At 56.3% G+C, this 10,982-nt stretch overlaps 1 pseudogene; it reads right to left on the reverse strand.

Annotated features, from left to right (window-relative positions):
* The window catches only part of LOC138781066 (protein RIC-3-like), a 25,784-nt pseudogene extending 15,004 nt beyond the window's left edge, over positions 1-10,780 (reverse strand).
* Positions 10,781-10,982: the final 202 nt, after the last annotated feature.

Raw genomic sequence — 10,982 nt, forward strand, 5'->3', positions numbered from 1 at the left:
GTCTGCCCGCCCCCCCGGCCCCCCTGCATCCTCAGCTGCCCCCCTGCTGGGGGGCAGCCTCTCCCCTGCCCCCCCCAGCCTCTCACCTGCCCCCCAGCCTCTCCCCTGCCCCCCCAGCCTCTCACCTGCCCCTCAGCCTCTCACCTGCCCCTCAGCCTCTCCCCTGCCCCCCCAGCCTCTCCCCTGCCCCCCCAGCCTCTCACCTGCCCCCCCAGCCTCTCACCTGCCCCTCAGCCTCTCCCCTGCCCCCCCAGCCTCTCCCCTGCCCCCCCAGCCTCTCACCTGCCCCTCAGCCTCTCACCTGCCCCTCAGCCTCTCCCCTGCCCCCCCAGCCTCTCCCCTGCCCCCCCAGCCTCTCACCTGCCCCTCAGCCTCTCACCTGCCCCTCAGCCTCTCCCCTGCCCCCCCAGCCTCTCACCTGCCCCCTCAGCCTCTCACCTGCCCCCCAGCCTCTCACCTGCCCCTCAGCCTCTCACCTGCCCCTCAGCCTCTCACCTGCCCCCCAGCCTCTCCCCCCTGCCCCCCAGCCTCTCACCTGCCCCCCCCGGCCCCCCTGCATCCTCAGCCTCTCACCTGCCCCCCAGCCTCTCCCCTGCCCCCCCAGCCTCTCACCTGCCCCTCAGCCTCTCACCTGCCCCTCAGCCTCTCCCCTGCCCCCCCCGCCTCTCACCTGCCCCTCAGCCTCTCCCCTGCCCCCCCCAGCCTCTCACCTGCCCCTCAGCCTCTCACCTGCCCCTCAGCCTCTCACCTGCCCCCCAGCCTCTCCCCCTGCCCCCCCCAGCCTCTCACCTGCCCCCCAGCCTCTCCCCTGCCCCCCAGCCTCTCACCTGCCCCTCAGCCTCTCACCTGCCCCTCAGCCTCTCACCTGCCCCTCAGCCTCTCACCTGCCCCCCCAGCCTCTCACCTGCCCCCCAGCCTCTCACCTGCCCCCCAGCCTCTCCCCCTGCCCCCCAGCCTCTCACCTGCCCCCCAGCCTCTCCCCTGCCCCCCCAGCCTCTCACCTGCCCCTCAGCCTCTCACCTGCCCCTCAGCCTCTCACCTGCCCCTCAGCCTCTCACCTGCCCCCCCAGCCTCTCACCTGCCCCCCAGCCTCTCCCCTGCCCCCCCCAGCCTCTCACCTGCCCCCCAGCCTCTCCCCTGCCCCCCCAGCCTCTCACCTGCCCCTCAGCCTCTCACCTGCCCCTCAGCCTCTCACCTGCCCCCCCAGCCTCTCACCTGCCCCTCAGCCTCTCACCTGCCCCTCAGCCTCTCACCTGCCCCCCAGCCTCTCCCCCTGCCCCCCAGCCTCTCACCTGCCCCTCAGCCTCTCACCTGCCCCCCAGCCTCTCCCCCTGCCCCCCAGCCTCTCCCCCTGCCCCCAGCCTCTCCCCCTGCCCCCCCCAGCCTCTCCACCTAACCCTCAGCCTCTCCCCTGCCCCCCCAGCCTCTCCCCTGCCCCCCCAAGACTCTCCCCCTAACCCCCAGCCTCTCCCCTGCTCCCCCAGCCTCTCCACCTAACCATCAGCCTCTCCCCCCAAACCTCAGCCTCTCCCACTGCCCCCAGCCTCTCCCCCTAACCCTCAGCCTCTCCCCTGCCCCCCAGCCTCTCCCCTGCCCCCCCAGCCTCTCCCCTGCCCCCCCAGCCTCTCCACCTAACCCCTTAGCCTCTCCACCTAACCCTCAGCCTCTCCCCTGCCCCCCCAGCCTCTCCCCTGCCCCCTCAGCCTCTCCCCTGCCCCCCCAGCCTCTCCACCTAACCCTCAGCCTCTCCCCTGCCCCCCAGCCTCTCCCCTGCCCCCCAGCCTCTCCCCTGCCCCCCCAGCCTCTCCACCTAACCCTCAGCCTCTCCCCTGCCCCCCAGCCTCTCCCCTGCCCCCCCAGCCTCTCCCCTGCCCCCCCAGCCTCTCCACCTAACCCCTTAGCCTCTCCACCTAACCCTCAGCCTCTCCCCTGCCCCCCCTAGACTCTCCCCCTAACCCTCAGCCTCTCCCCTGGTCCCCAGCCTCTCCCCCCTGCATTCTCAGCCTCTCCCCTGCCCCCAGCCTCTCTCCCCTCCATTCTCAGCTGCTCCCCAGCCTCCCAGCCCATCCCCCTGACCCACAGCTTCTCCCTCTGACCCCCAGCCTCTCCCCCTGAATCCCAGCTTCTTCCCTGCCCCCCTACCGCTCCCCCTGACCCCCAGCCTCTCCCACTGAGCCCCAGCCCCCCCTGAACCCCAGCTTCTTCCCTGCCCCCCTCCCGCTCCCCCTGACCCCCAGCCTCTCCCCCTGACCCCCAGCCTCTCCCCCTGACCCCCAGCCTCTCCCCCTGCCCCCCAGCTTCTCCCCTGCCCCCCAGCTGCTCTCCCTTTCCCCCAGCTGCTCTCCCTTTCCCCCAGCTGCTCTCCCTTTCCCCCAGCTGCTCTCCCTTTCCCCCAGCTGCTCTCCCTTTCCCCCAGCTGCCTCCCTTCCTCAGTCCCCCACCAGCTGCCTCCCTTGCCCTGTCACCCCCAGCTGCCTCCCTTTCCCAGCCCCCCCCAGCTGCCTCCCTTTCCCAGCCCCCCCCCAGCTGCCTCCCTTCCCCAGTCACCCCCAGCTGCCCCTGCAGACAAGTTGTGGTCGGAGAAGTCTTCATGATGCTTCCAGATGGAGAAGAAAGCAAAAAGTTAGCAATGTGAGCAGTGTGCTCTATATCACTATATACAGGAGATCCCCAGGTTATAGCTGTGTGCTCTATATCACTATATACAGGAGACACCCAGGTTATAGCAGTGTGCTCTATATCACTATATACAGGAGACACCCAGGTTATAGCAGTGTGCTCTATATCACTATATACAGGAGATCCCCAGGTTATAGCAGTGTGCCCTATATCACTATATACAGGAGACACCCAGGTTATAGCAGTGTGCTCTATATCACTATATACAGGAGACACCCAGGTTATAGCAGTGTGCTCTATATCACTATATACTGGAGCATACCCAGGTTATAGCAGTGTGCTCTATATCACTATATACAGGAGATCCCCAGGTTATAGCTGTGTGCTCTATATCACTATATACAGGAGACACCCAGGTTATAGCAGTGTGCTCTATATCACTATATACAGGAGACACCCAGGTTATAGCAGTGTGCTCTATATCACTATATACAGGAGATCCCCAGGTTATAGCAGTGTGCCCTATATCACTATATACAGGAGATCCCCAGGTTATAGCAGTGTGCTCTATATCACTATATACAGGAGACACCCAGGTTATAGCAGTGTGCCCTATATCACTATATACAGGAGACACCCAGGTTATAGCAGTGTGCTCTATATCACTATATACAGGAGACACCCAGGTTATAGCAGTGTGCCCTATATCACTATATACAGGAGACACCCAGGTTATAGCAGTGTGCTCTATATCACTATATACAGGAGATCCCCAGGTTATAGCAGTGTGCCCTATATCACTATATACAGGAGATCCCCAGGTTATAGCAGTGTGCTTCTATATCACTATATACAGGAGACACCCAGGTTATAGCAGTGTGCCCTATATCACTATATACAGGAGACACCCAGGTTATAGCAGTGTGCTCTATATCACTATATACAGGAGACACCCAGGTTATAGCAGTGTGCCCTATATCACTATATACAGGAGACACCCAGGTTATAGCAGTGTGCTCTATATCACTATATACAGGAGATCCCCAGGTTATAGCAGTGTGCCCTATATCACTATATACAGGAGATCCCCAGGTTATAGCAGTGTGCTCTATATCACTATATACAGGAGACACCCAGGTATAGCAGTGTGCTCTATATCACTATATACAGGAGATCCCCAGGTTATAGCAGTGTGCTCTATATCACTATATACAGGAGATCCCCAGGTTATAGCAGTGTGCTCTATATCACTATATACAGGAGATCCCCAGGTTATAGCAGTGTGCTCTATATCACTATATACAGGAGATCCCCAGGTTATAGCAGTGTGCTCTATATCACTATATACAGGAGACACCCAGGTTATAGCAGTGTGCTCTATATCACTATATACAGGAGATCCCCAGGTTATAGCAGTGTGCTCTATATCACTATATACAGGAGACACCCAGGTTATAGCAGTGTGCTCTATATCACTATATACAGGAGACACCCAGGTTATAGCAGTGTGCTCTATATCACTATATACAGGAGATCCCCAGGTTATAGCTGTGTGCTCTATATCACTATATACAGGAGATCCCCAGGTTATAGCTGTGTGCTCTATATCACTATATACAGGAGACACCCAGGTTATAGCAGTGTGCTCTATATCACTATATACAGGAGACACCCAGGTTATAGCAGTGTGCTCTATATCACTATATACAGGAGACACCCAGGTTATAGCAGTGTGCTCTATATCACTATATACAGGAGACACCCAGGTTATAGCAGTGTGCTCTATATCACTATATACAGGAGACACCCAGGTTATAGCAGTGTGCTCTATATCACTATATACAGGAGACACCCAGGTTATAGCAGTGTGCTCTATATCACTATATACAGGAGACACCCAGGTTATAGCAGTGTGCTCTATATCACTATATACAGGAGACACCCAGGTTATAGCAGTGTGCTCTATATCACTATATACAGGAGACACCCAGGTTATAGCAGTGTGCTCTATATCACTATATACAGGAGACACCCAGGTTATAGCAGTGTGCTCTATATCACTATATACAGGAGACACCCAGGTTATAGCAGTGTGCTCTATATCACTATATACAGGAGACACCCAGGTTATAGCTGTGTGCTCTATATCACTATATACAGGAGACACCCAGGTTATAGCTGTGTGCTCTATATCACTATATACAGGAGACACCCAGGTTATAGCAGTGTGCTCTATATCACTATATACAGGAGACACCCAGGTTATAGCAGTGTGCTCTATATCACTATATACAGGAGATCCCCAGGTTATAGCAGTGTGCTCTATATCACTATATACAGGAGATCCCCAGGTTATAGCAGTGTGCTCTATATCACTATATACAGGAGATCCCCAGGTTATAGCAGTGTGCTCTATATCACTATATACAGGAGACACCCAGGTTATAGCAGTGTGCTCTATATCACTATATACAGGAGACACCCAGGTTATAGCTGTGTGCTCTATATCACTATATACAGGAGACACCCAGGTTATAGCAGTGTGCTCTATATCACTATATACAGGAGACACCCAGGTTATAGCAGTGTGCTCTATATCACTATATACAGGAGACACCCAGGTTATAGCAGTGTGCTCTATATCACTATATACAGGAGACACCCAGGTTATAGCAGTGTGCTCTATATCACTATATACAGGAGACACCCAGGTTATAGCAGTGTGCTCTATATCACTATATACAGGAGGACACCCAGGTTATAGCAGTGTGCTCTATATCACTATATACAGGAGACACCCAGGTTATAGCAGTGTGCTCTATATCACTATATACAGGAGACACCCAGGTTTATAGCAGTGTGCTCTATATCACTATATACAGGAGACACCCAGGTTATAGCAGTGTGCCCTATATCACTATATACAGGAGATCCCCAGGTTATAGCAGTGTGCTCTATATCACTATATACAGGAGATCCCCAGGTTTATAGCAGTGTGCTCTATATTACTATATACAGGAGATCCCAGGTTATAGCAGTGTGCTCTATATCACTATATACAGGAGATCCCCAGGTTATAGCAGTGTGCTCTATATCACTATATACAGGAGACACCCAGATTATAGCAGTGTGCTCTTTAACACTATATACAGTATATATCCAAGTTATACAAGCTGTACATATATAATTATATACAGGAGATCCCCAGGTTATACCAGCTATACATATATAATTATATACAGTATATACCCAGGTTATACCAGCTGTACATATATAATTATATACAGTATATACCCAGGTTATACCAGCTGTACATATATAATTATATACAGTATATACCCAGGTTATACCAGCTGTACATATATAATTATATACAGTATATACCCAGGTTATACCAGCTGTACATATATAATTATATACAGTATATACCCAGGTTATACCAGCTGTACATATATAATTATATACAGTATATCCCCAGGTTATACCAGCTGTACATATATAATTATATACAGGTGATCCCCAGGTTATACCAGCTGTACACATATATAATTATATACAGGAGATCCCCAGGTTATACCGGCTGTACATATATAATAATATATAGTATATACCCAGGTTATACCGGCTGTACATATATAATAATATATAGTATATACACAGTAACCAGAGGTTCTTATTCAGGGTCCCCCCCAGCACCTCCTCCCGGGGTTGTTCTTATTCAGGGTCCCCCCCAGCACCTCCTCCCGGGGTTGTTCTTATTCAGGGTCCCCCCAGCACCTCCTCCCGGGGTTGTTCTTATTCAGGGTCACCCCAGCACCTCCTCCTGTAGTTGTCCTTATTCAGGGTCCCCCCAGCACCTCCTCCTGTAGTTGTCCTTATTCAGGGTCCCCCCAGCACCTCCTCCCGGGGTTGTCCTTATTCAGGGTCTCCCCAGCACCTCTTCCTGTAATTGTTCTTATTCAGGGTCCCCCCAGCACCTCCTCCCCGGGTTGTTCTTATTCAGGGTCCCCCCCCAGCATCTCCTCCTGTAGTTGTCCTTATTCAGGGTCCCCCCAGCACCTCCTCCTGTAGTTGTCCTTATTCAGGGTCCCCCCCCAGCACCTCCTCCTGTACTTGTCCTTATTCAGGGTCCCCCCAGCACCTCCTCCCCGGGTTGTTCTTATTCAGGGTCCCCCCAGCACCTCCTCCTGTAGTTGTCCTTATTCAGGGTCTCCCCAGCACCTCCTCCTGTAGTTGTCCTTATTCAGGGTCCACCATGCACCTCCTCCCGGGGTTGTTCTTATTCAGGGTCCCCCCCCCCCAGCACCTCCTCCCGGGGTTGTTCTTATTCAGGGTCCCCCCAGCACCTCCTCCTGTAGTTGTCCTTATTCAGGGTCCCCCCAGCACCTCCTCCCGGGGTTGTTCTTATTCAGGGTCCCCCCAGCACCTCCTCCCGGGGTTGTTCTTATTCAGGGTCCCCCCCAGCACCTCCTGCTGTAGTTGTCCTTATTCAGGGTCCCCCCAGCACCTCCTCCTGTAGTTGTCCTTATTCAGGGTCCCCCCAGCACCTCCTCCTGTAGTTGTCCTTATTCAGGGTCCCCCCAGCATCTCCTCCTGTAGTTGTCCTTATTCAGGGTCCCCCCAGCACCTCCTCCCGGGGTTGTTCTTATTCAGGGTCCCCCCAGCACCTCCTCCCGGGGGTTGTCCTTATTCAGGGTCCCCCCAGCACCTCCTCCCGGGGGTTGTCCTTATTCAGGGTCCCCCCAGCACCTCCTCCCAGGGGTTGTTCTTATTCAGGGTCCCCCCAGTGCTTCCTCCCCGGGTTGTCCTTATTCAGGGTCGCCCCAGCATCTCCTCCTGTAGTTGTCCTTATTCAGGGTCCCCCCAGCACCTCCTCCTGTAGTTGTTCTTATTCAGGGTTCCCCCAGCACCTCCTCCTGTGGTTGTTCTTATTCAGGGTCCCCCCAGCACCTCCTCCCCGGGTTGTTCTTATTCAGGGTCCCCCCAGCACCTCCTCCCGGGGTTGTTCTTATTCAGGGTCCCCCCAGCACCTCCTCCCGGGGTTGTCCTTATTCAGGGTCCCCCCCCAGCACCTCCTCCCGGGGTTGTTCTTATTCAGGGTCCCCCCAGCACCTCCTCCCGGGGGTGTTCTTATTCAGGGTCCCCCCAGCACCTCCTCCTGTAGTTGTCCTTATTCAGGGTCCCCCCAGCACCTCCTCCCGGGGTTGTTCTTATTCAGGGTTCCCCCAGCACCTCCTCCCGGGGTTGTCCTTATTCAGGGTCCCCCCAGCACCTCCTCCCGGGGGTTGTTCTTATTCAGGGTCCCCCCAGCACCTCCTCCTGTAGTTGTCCTTATTCAGGGTCCCCCCAGCACCTCCTCCTGTAGTTGTCCTTATTCAGGGTCCCCCCAGCACCTCCTCCCGGGGGTTGTTCTTATTCAGGGTCCCCCCAGCGCTTCCTCCCCGGGTTGTCCTTATTCAGGGTCCCCCCAGCATCTCCTCCTGTAGTTGTCCTTATTCAGGGTCCCCCCAGCACCTCCTCCTGTGGTTGTTCTTATTCAGGGTCCCCCAGCGCCTCCTCCCGGGGTTGTTCTTATTCAGGGTCCCCCCAGCACCTCCTCCTGTGGTTGTTCTTATTCAGGGTCCCCCCAGCACCTCCTCCTGTAGTTGTCCTTATTCAGGGTCCCCCCAGCACCTCCTCCCGGGGTTGTTCTTATTCAGGGTCCCCCCAGCACCTCCTCCTGTAGTTGTTCTTATTCAGGGTCCCCCCAGCACCTCCTCCTGTAGTTTTTCTTATTCAGGGTCCCCCCAGCACCTCCTCCCGGGGTTGTTCTTATTCAGGGTCCCCCCCAGCACCTCCTCCTGTAGTTGTCCTTATTCAGGGTCCCCCCAGCACCTCCTCCCGGGTTGTTCTTATTCAGGGTCCCCCCAGCACCTACTCCTGTAGTTGTCCTTATTCAGGGTCCCCCCAGCATCTCCTCCTGTAGTTGTCCTTATTCAGGGTCCCCCCAGCATCTCCTCCTGTAGTTGTCCTTATTCAGGGTCCCCCCAGCACCTCCCTCCCCGGGTGTTCTTATTCAGGGTCCCCCCAGCACCTCCTCCTGTAGTTGTCCTTATTCAGGGTCCCCCCAGCACCTCCTCCCGGGGTTGTCCTTATTCAGGGTCCCCCCCAGCACCTACTCCTGTGGTTGTTCTTATTCAGGGTCCCCCCAGCACCTCCTCCCGGGGTTGTTCTTATTCTGGGTCCCCCCAGCACCTCCTCCCGGGGTTGTTCTTATTCAGGGTCCCCCCAGCACCTCTTCTCGGGGTTGTTCTTATTCAGGGTCCCCCCAGCACCTCCTCCTGTGGTTGTCCTTATTCAGGGTCCCCCCAGCACCTCCTCCTGTGGTTGTTCTTATTCAGGGTCCCCCCAGCACCTCCTCCTGTAGTTGTTCTTATTCAGGGTCCCCCCCAGCACCTCCTCCCGGGGTTGTTCTTATTCAGGGTCCCCCCCAGCACCTCCTCCCCGGGTTGTCCTTATTCAGGGTCCCCCCCCAGCACCTCCTCCCCGGGTTGTCCTTATTCAGGGTCCCCCCAGCACCTCCTCCTGTAGTTGTCCTTATTCAGGGTCCCCCCAGCACCTCCTCCTGTAGTTGTCCTTATTCAGGGTCCCCCCCAGCACCTCCTCCTGTAGTTGTCCTTATTCAGGGTCCCCCCAGCACCTCCTCCTGTGGTTGTTCTTATTCAGGGTCCCCCCCAGCACCTCTTCCCGGGGTTGTCCTTATTCAGGGTCCCCCCAGCACCTCCTCCTGTAGTTGTCCCTTATTCAGGGTCCCCCCAGCACCTCCTCCCGGGGTTGTCCTTATTCAGGGTCCCCCCAGCACCTCCTCCTGTAGTTGTCCTTATTCAGGGTCCCCCCAGCACCTCCTCCTGTAGTTGTTCTTATTCAGGGTCCCCCCAGCACCTCCTCCAGGGGTTGTTCTTATTCAGGGTCCCCCCAGCACCTCCTCCTGTGGTTGTTCTTATTCAGGGTCCCCCCAGCACCTCCTCCTGTAGTTGTCCTTATTCAGGGTCCCCCCAGCACCTCCTCCTGTAGTTGTCCTTATTCAGGGTCCCCCCAGCACCTCCTCCCGGGGTTGTTCTTATTCAGGGTCCCCCCAGCACCTCCTCCTGTAGTTGTCCTTATTCAGGGTCCCCCCAGCATCTCCTCCTGTAGTTGTCCTTATTCAGGGTCCCCCCAGCACCTCCTCCTGTAGTTGTCCTTATTCAGGGTCCCCCCAGCATCTCCTCCTGTAGTTGTCCTTATTCAGGGTCCCCCCAGCACCTCCTCCCCGGGTTGTTCTTATTCAGGGTCCCCCCAGCACCTCCTCCTGTAGTTGTCCTTATTCAGGGTCCCCCCAGCACCTCCTCATGTAGTTGTTCTTATTCAGGGTCCCCCCCAGCACCTCCTCATGTAGTTGTTCTTATTCAGGGTCCCCCCCCAGCACCTCCTCCTGTAGTTGTCCTTATTCAGGGTCCCCCCAGCACCTCCTCCTGTAGTTGTCCTTATTCAGGGTCCCCCCAGCACCTCCTCCTGTAGTTGTCCTTATTCAGGGTCTCCCCAGCACCTCCTCCTGTAGTTGTCCTTATTCAGGGTCCCCCCAGCACCTCCTCCCGGGGTTGTCCTTATTCAGGGTCCCCCCAGCACCTCCTCCTGTAGTTGTCCTTATTCAGGGTCCCCCCAGCATCTCCTCCTGTAGTTGTCCTTATTCAGGGTCCCCCCCCAGCACCTCCTCCCCGGGTTGTCCTTATTCAGGGTCCCCCCAGCACCTCCTCCCGGGGTTGTTCTTATTCAGGGTCCCCCCAGCACCTCCTCCTGTAGTTGTCCTTATTCAGGGTCCCCCCAGCACCTCCTCCCGGGGTTGTTCTTATTCAGGGTCCCCCCCAGCACCTCCTCCTGTAGTTGTCCTTACTCAGGGTCCCCCCAGCACCTCCTCCCGGGGTTGTTCTTATTCAGGGTCCCCCCAGCACCTCCTCCTGTGGTTGTTCTTATTCAGGGTCCCCCCAGCACCTCCTCCCGGGGTTGTTCTTATTCAGGGTCCCCCCCAGCACCTCTTACCCTCGGCCTGCTTCCCCCGGCTCAGGAAGGTTTTGGGCAGCAGCAGGGACACACACAGCACCAGTCCGGAGAACATCACCACCTTCTGGATGGTGGACAGCGCCATAGTGCTACACTGTGCGGCACCAATGGCCGCCCCTCTCCCAGCATGCACCGGGGTGATGCTACACACAGCACGGCTACTGGCCTCTGATGGCTGCTGCTGATTGGTCCAGGCTCCCCCATCCCCTCCCCCAGTGACAGCTGTGTCCTCCATGTGATCAGCCGGGATCAGTCACATGAGGCATTGTTACCTGTGTACCAGCCGA

The sequence above is a fragment of the Dendropsophus ebraccatus genome, unplaced genomic scaffold (genome assembly GCF_027789765.1).
Source record: "Dendropsophus ebraccatus isolate aDenEbr1 unplaced genomic scaffold, aDenEbr1.pat pat_scaffold_912_ctg1, whole genome shotgun sequence".
Lineage (NCBI taxonomy): Eukaryota > Metazoa > Chordata > Amphibia > Anura > Hylidae > Dendropsophus > Dendropsophus ebraccatus.